Source organism: Amphibalanus amphitrite, unplaced genomic scaffold (genome assembly GCF_019059575.1).
Source record: "Amphibalanus amphitrite isolate SeventyFive unplaced genomic scaffold, NRLGWU_Aamphi_draft 002431F_arrow, whole genome shotgun sequence".
NCBI classification, from domain to species: domain Eukaryota; kingdom Metazoa; phylum Arthropoda; class Thecostraca; order Balanomorpha; family Balanidae; genus Amphibalanus; species Amphibalanus amphitrite.
The window spans coordinates 22054-29404 of NW_024883871.1; positions in this window are offsets into that span (position 1 = coordinate 22054).

Below are 7351 nucleotides of genomic sequence, written 5' to 3' on the forward strand. Positions count from 1 at the left end.
TGAACACAATGAGACCATCCACGCGTCTGTATCTTGTTCCTGTACGGAGTTATTGGCCAAAAACCTTTGGTGACCTTTGATGACGTCACATGACCTCACAGCTGCCCAACAGCAAAACAGACCTCAAGGTAGTGAAGGTTGATCGTATATGAAGTCATGTATGGTATATGGGGCCATTCCGACCCGTTTTAGTGGTAAAAACAGGGAGTTGATTTTTCCCCCATTGACTTATAATGGGGAGGTCGCGAAATTGACCTGACCTTAGGTCACCGATATCAAAATTCCGAGATATACAAATTGCACATACTGGTACCCTAACTAAACCCTGAAGAGAACAAATTGATCGGTCAAAAACTCTAGCTCTAGCGTGATTGCAAACTTTTCTGAGGTAGGGTCACCAAACCGCCTCTGGTGACCTGACCTGAGGTCAGATCAACTCAAAATTTTCAGACATGTTGCGTAGAAGCCTTTTAGGAAAAGTCAGAAAATTTGAGCTTCCTAGCTCAACGCGTTTGGGAGAAATAACCAAAAAACCTCAGGGGGGGGCTCCTGAGGCCCCCCCCCGCCAGGAATAGGGTTAAGCACCAGTTTTTCGAAAATATTGAAATAAGCAAAATTTGGCCTTTCCTGACCTCTGGTGACCTGGCACTTGACTTGACCTTAAAATTACCCAAGTATTTCCTTAAATATCTTTAATGCTTTTTCGAAAGCCGCTTACGGCGTGTCGCTACGTGGCCCAACCCCAACAGCCGAGTTAGAAGAGGGGACGTGAAGACGACCCCCTCCCCCCAGTACATCACGGTAAACTCAGAGCACCAGCACGGCGCGGTTTAACATTAATTTTGAGCTGAAGTAACTTGATAACTTTTGATATTTCAATCACCTTGCATGCCCTATAACTTCCGTTTCTCTTAATGGCAAAAGAAAATCTGACTTTTTTATTGTGTTTTCAGGGAACGGCCCATTGAGCCTCCTCTGCATCTTGGCGGAGAAGGCGTCAGTGGTGGCGTACACGGGTGACGAAAATTTGGATCACCCCTATCATAACAAGTCCGAAGAAAACGAACGGTGCCGCCTCATCGTGGAGCGAACGGAAGTCTTGTGGGGATCCATGGTTTGGAAGGGAGTCTTTTGCTGTGGGCGACGGCGCACTTTGTGCTCAGTCAACAAACGGCGCACAAAGTGCGAAACACGCTGTGGTTTGTGTGTATCCATGTGCTCCACACACCATTCAATGCTGAGCGCCAGCCACCTGTAGCCGCGAAGACCGAGGTCGAGAAGCTGGCAAAAGAGTGAAGCTGAGCTGACGTGGAGTCGATCCCCCCCCCCCCCGACGCAGTTTGGCGTGTGTCAGAATTGAAATACAGCGCAATGCGACCGTTTCTACAAACATGTATTTCTTGTAAGGGCTGGGGCGAATAGTGCAAGACTAGACGTTGGTCGGGCATGGTATAATACAGATTTGTATGCTGGTTTTGGGCAATGATTCGTTATATATTGGCCAATCCCAATATATAGACTAGCTGCCTGGTAGTGGCTGTTGTATGAGCATCATGCATGCATATTGCATAATGCTGATGCGGCAGCTGTTATCATGGGCGGCGAGCCTATACATTGGCTTGAGCCAATATAAAACGAATCAGATCAGCCGTTTCAGGCGGCGCCTGAGTAACACCCGAGTATCGTATGAGTTATCGACGTGAGTACGTCCTGAGTACAGCCCTAGTTTTCACTGAATAACCGATGAGTTCCAACTGAGTTATGGCCGTACTACCACCTGAGTTATACATTAGTACCAGCTGAGTTACATGTGAGTTACTTCCTAGTTTTTCATGAGTAATGACTTACTAATACCTGAGTTTGGCCTGAGTTGTCTGAGTTGGACATGAGTTACGCATGAGTACTTACTGAGTTTTATCTGAGTTTTACCATCGGACAAAATGGCAACTCACTTTGTTACTCACATGCTACTCACTTGCAATGAGTTTTGCCCGAGTTTTACCTGCGTTCCGCCCTGAGTTTTACCTGAGTACGCGGATTTAGAGTGAGTTTTACCATTGGACAAAATGGCAACTCAGTCATTACTCAGAAAAGTGAGTAAAAAATTTTTTCAGTGTGCCTTGCAGAGGAATGTGTGCCTTGCACAGGAATGCAGCCACGTCATCGTCAGCCAATCAGCATGCTGCTTACAGCTAATGCAGCATGCGTAGGTTTGAACTACGCAATATGATTGGTCAACACGTAATAAGCTTCCGCGTCAAACATTATTTTACATAGAATCACTGAAAAAAAAATTTTACTCAGGCCAGGCATTACTCAGTAATAACTCATGAAGAAACTCAGTGAATACGATAGTGGTGCTCACTTATTGGCTGATCTAACTCACATCACCAGGGTGACTTCGTTATGCGTGAGTTCTGAGTGCTTAGTTTCGTGAATTCGAACTGAGTCGGAAATGAGTTTTGCTTGGGCAAATCTAGTTTCCTGCGCAATGCATGAGTTCTCGCAAATTCACGTGCAGTTGTGCGTGAGGTACCCCTGGCTTGAAGATGCGCGCATGCGCGGCAGGGTGAGTTTCCTGCGTGATGCGTGAGTTCGCGTGATGAGTATTATAGCCGTTGCGTTCGAAAACCGCGGCGCGCGCTTCAGTCCGTTGTGGCGCGGTGACTCGCGTAGTTCACGTTGAATTGTTGAGGCTATTGTGAAATTGTGCGGGAGAGTGCAGGAGCGGGGAAGGCGTGCAGCGAAGGATGGGACGGGTAAGTTATCTGTGAAGAGCTCGGTGATTGTCGATGAAGCTTTTATCAATCGCATGCGCCGCGGAGAACAGGGAGGTGAACTGATGGACCAGCAGACATTCCCCGCCGGCGTCAGGAGGTCGGTGCCAACCGTGAACGGCGGAGCAGATCGATCGAGAAACTGAGGGATACCTACCCGGCATAGTTCGAAAAAGAAGAGGTGAGTTATGTTATATTTAAATTTAACCCTTGCATGTGTGCGGCGTTTTCCAGCTTCTAATGTGTAGGGGGGGGGGGGGGTCGGTTGGACCCCCCCTTGCCGTTTGGCCCCTGATCGAGCTAGAGCTTCGCGGAAAAAACGAGCGTGTTGCCCGTGACGAGAGGAAGCCGATGATACCCAATTTTAAGGTCCTAGGTCATTGGTTGACCTTCCAGGTCAGGTCAATGACCCAAAGTCGGGAAAATCGGGACCTATTAGAAAGTCGTAAAGTGTGGCTGCTAAGGGGTTTTTCGGGGTACTGATCACGAATATCGTGTTAGTTTTGATCACAGATGATGTCTTTAAGCATTTAGACCAGGTCGGGTCAGGTCAGGTCAGGTCAATCAGTAGGCGTCGTGACGGGTATTCGTAGTACGTGTCAACCGCCTCTGACAGCTTCGTAACATGTTACGAAGGCACCAAAACTACTTCGTAAATGTTCAAATGGTTGTTAAATTCGAATTCAGCTCCAAAAACTAGCCTAGAAACATGTAAAACTCGAAAAAGTGAACCGAGGTCACCCGAGGTCACCAAAGGTCAATGACCTGACCTGACCTTCAGGTGACCTTGACACCCACCCTAATGCATGGGAGCAACATCAAATCACATGTTTGAACGTTTGAAACCACGAAAAGCTTGCAAACGCGCGGCTAATGCGAGCCGACGTACGCCGAATCGCGATTCCGGCCAAACATGGTCTCGGAAAAGAGGTCACAGGTCAAAGGTCATTTGGGTCAGGGTCATGAAAGTTTCAGGGTAGGTGTAAAATTGATCAATGCGATGGTACTGAAAGTTTCGTCGCGATCAGCCGCTTTTTACGCGAGTTATTCGCGAAAAACCATGGGAAAGGGGGTCAATCCGACCCCCCCCCCCCCTACACATGCGAGGGTTAAAAAAACATGTTTGTGGGATAATGTTGTCCTTATCCTAAAAGAACGTTCATTTGACCCTTTTTACTTCTTTAAACAAGAACTCCGTCACGACCCGATGTTTTTTTTTTTTTTGGGGGGGGGCGAAGGTTGTTTGAAGTCGATTCTTTCCATGCAGCATCCATAGGCACAATGTTAAAAATGTAAAATATTGGGGGACACGTCCCCCGTACCCTCCCCCCCCCCCCCGGTGGTGGAGCCCATGGTCTTAATTCCGCTCGCTGAACCGTTTAAGATTCTTTTGTCTCGTTTGTGCTTATTATTTTTCCACTGTTATTATTTTTTCCGACTGTTTTTTTTTTTTTTAATGCCTACACACATATTTTCGTACACTATTCGATTTCAGCGAGCATTTTCAACCTTCCTTACATATTAGATTATTAGATACCGCGGCGAGACGCGTTTGGACGTGACATACTTATTTCCATTACTGTTAAGTATAACACATTTTATGTGATTGTTTCAAGCTGATTTTAATATTGGACGCCCATGGAAGTGTTTTGCGAGACTAAAACCCGACTGTTAAGGTGACCATCCGACCTTGACCCGCGCTGTGCTGGGTGGCGTTTTACGCCCCCACCCCGCCCCCTCAGGTTTTTCGCGAATATCTAAGAACGGCGGCGCGCAGCGCCACCATTTTCGGCACATCTGCTCATACATTTGTTTCTGCATATGAAGAAATTTTAGACCCAGGTCGTTCAAGGTCAGGTCACGTCAAATGACTTAACATCGGAAAAATTTCAATGGTCGCTGACGATCGCACCGTTCGCAACGTGCCATGGAAACCGTTCGATATTTTTGTCATTTTCGCTCAGGGAATTCACCGCTCGATTTCACACCAGTTTGAGGTAAAATGTCAAAAAAATATCGAACGGATTTCATTGTATAGCGTTTTTGATACTGTCCCATCACCATGTCTCAAGTATCAACCTTACGGCATGTATAAAATATATTTGCTAGTGCAATAAAACACCTCATATGTGTTCAGCTTGACGGTTTGGATCGACTGATATGCAACATGACCTGGTCAGTGGTCAGGTCAACCTAAGGTCAAGTTTTAAATATGGCCTTTCAAGGTCTAATCATAGTTCATTCGTCCCGACGAGAGGAACACTATGCTAACGGCAAAATAAATGTCGTGACTCTTGAGTGGAAAGTATTACAGAAAACATTTTGGTAAAAACGGCTTTTTTAGAGTTTTTGCTCTCTGGAGGCTTAATTGTTGACCTGAGGACAAATCTGAGATCAAACGCCAGCAAAAAAAAGTCGAAAGGGCTTTTGACTGCATTTTTCCGCGGGCAGCTCTTTTGGTTCCGAGTTAAGCACCAGTTTTTCGAAAATATTGAAATAAGCAAAATTTGGCCTTTCCTGGCCTCTGGTGACCTGGCACTTGACTTGACCTTAAAATTACCCAAGTATTTCCTTAACCCGCGCCCGGCTGGGGGTCCTGGATTTCCACGCCCTGCTGGGGGGGGGGGGTGTTTGAACACCCCCCCTTCTAACTCGGCTCCTGGGCCACGTAGCGATACGCGGAAGGCAGCGTTCGAAAGAGCGTAAAAAATAATGACGAAATCACTTCGGTCAATTTTTTGGTCAGGTCAAAGGTCAGGTCACCAGAGGTCATTGAAGGCAAAATTTCGCCGATTTCCAGGTCGAATGTCGAAAATTTCCAAGAAGCCAACGCATAACTCGAGAACAAATAGAGCTACAGCGCCGCAAAAAAGCGCATTCGATAGCCCTATTAAAGCCCTTTCTGAGTAATTCTCTCAGATTTGACCTAACGTCAACGGTTTTGCCTGCAGGGGGCAAAAATTGCAAAAATAGCCGATTTTTTCGGAAACAGTTTTTCTGCAATAACTTTTGACCCGAGCCTTGTACGAGCTTACTTTTACCGGCATTGTGTTCCTCTCGTCAAGACGCATCAAATGAACTATAAGTTGACCTTGAAAGGTCAACTTGAAAATTTGACCTCAGGTCAAGGTCATGACCTGACCGGAAAGGGTCATGTTGCATATCAGTCGATCCGTATCGTCGAGCTGAACACAGCTAAGGCGTTTTCATCGCTCTAGCATGTCTCTATCAAAAGTTATTTGCGAAAAACTGTTAGATACCATTCGTGACCTAAGATGACCTCAGGGCATAAACAAGGGTCACGGACACCATTTTCATGTTCAGTGTGTCTAAACCACTTGTCATTCGGTGTTTGGGAGTGTTTATAATGTCTTTTGTCCAAAAGAGGCGCATTTCAATTTTCTCCCATTGACTTATAATGGGGAGGTCGCAAAATTGACCTGACCTTAGGTCATCGATATCAAAATTCTGAGATATACATTTTGTACATGCTATTGCTCTTAGCAATCGCTGAAAGTTTCAAAGCGATCGGTCACTCGGTGTAGCTATGACAGACATTGAAACTTTTTATGAGGTGAGGTCACTTCAAGTGACCTGGTGACCTGACCTTGAATGACCTTGGTCTGAAATTTTCACAACATGTGTAGAATTGATGTGCGATAAGGTGTACCAAAAACGGCGGCGCTCCGCGCCGCCGTTTTTGAGATATTCGCGAAAAACCACAAGGGGGGTGTTCAAACACCCCCCCCCCCCCAGCAGGGCGCGGGTTAAATATCTTTAATGCTTTTTCGAAAGCCGCTTACGGCGTGTCGCTACGTGGCCCAACCCCAACAGCCGAGTTAGAAGAGCGGACGTGAAGACGACCCCCTCCCCCCAGTACATCACGGTAAACTCAGAGCACCAGCACGGCGCGGTTTAACATTAATTTTGAGCTGAAGTAACTTGATAACTTTTGATATTTCAATCACCTTGCATGCCCTATAACTTCCGTTTCTCTTACTGGCAAAAGAAAATCTGACTTTTTTATTGTGTTTTCAGGGAACGGCCCATTGAGCCTCCTCTGCATCTTGGCGGAGAAGGCGTCAGTGGTGGCGTACACGGGTGACGAAAATTTGGATCACCCCTATCATAACAAGTCCGAAGAAAACGAACGGTGCCGCCTCATCGTGGAGCGAACGGAAGTCTTGTGGGGATCCATGGTTTGGAAGGGAGTCTTTTGCTGTGGGCGACGGCGCACTTTGTGCTCAGTCAACAAACGGCGCACAAAGTGCGAAACACGCTGTGGTTTGTGTGTATCCATGTGCTCCACACACCATTCAATGCTGAGCGCCAGCCACCTGTAGCCGCGAAGACTGAGGTCGAGAAGCTGGCAAAAGAGTGAAGCTGAGCTGACGTGGAGTCGATCCCCCCCCCCCCCCCCGACGCAGTTTGGCGTGTGTCAGAATTGAAATACAGCGCAATGCGACCGTTTCTACAAACATGTATTTCTTGTAAGGGCTGGGGCGAATAGTGCAAGACTAGACGTTGGTCGGGCATGGTATAATACAGATATGTATGCTGGTTTTGGGCAATGA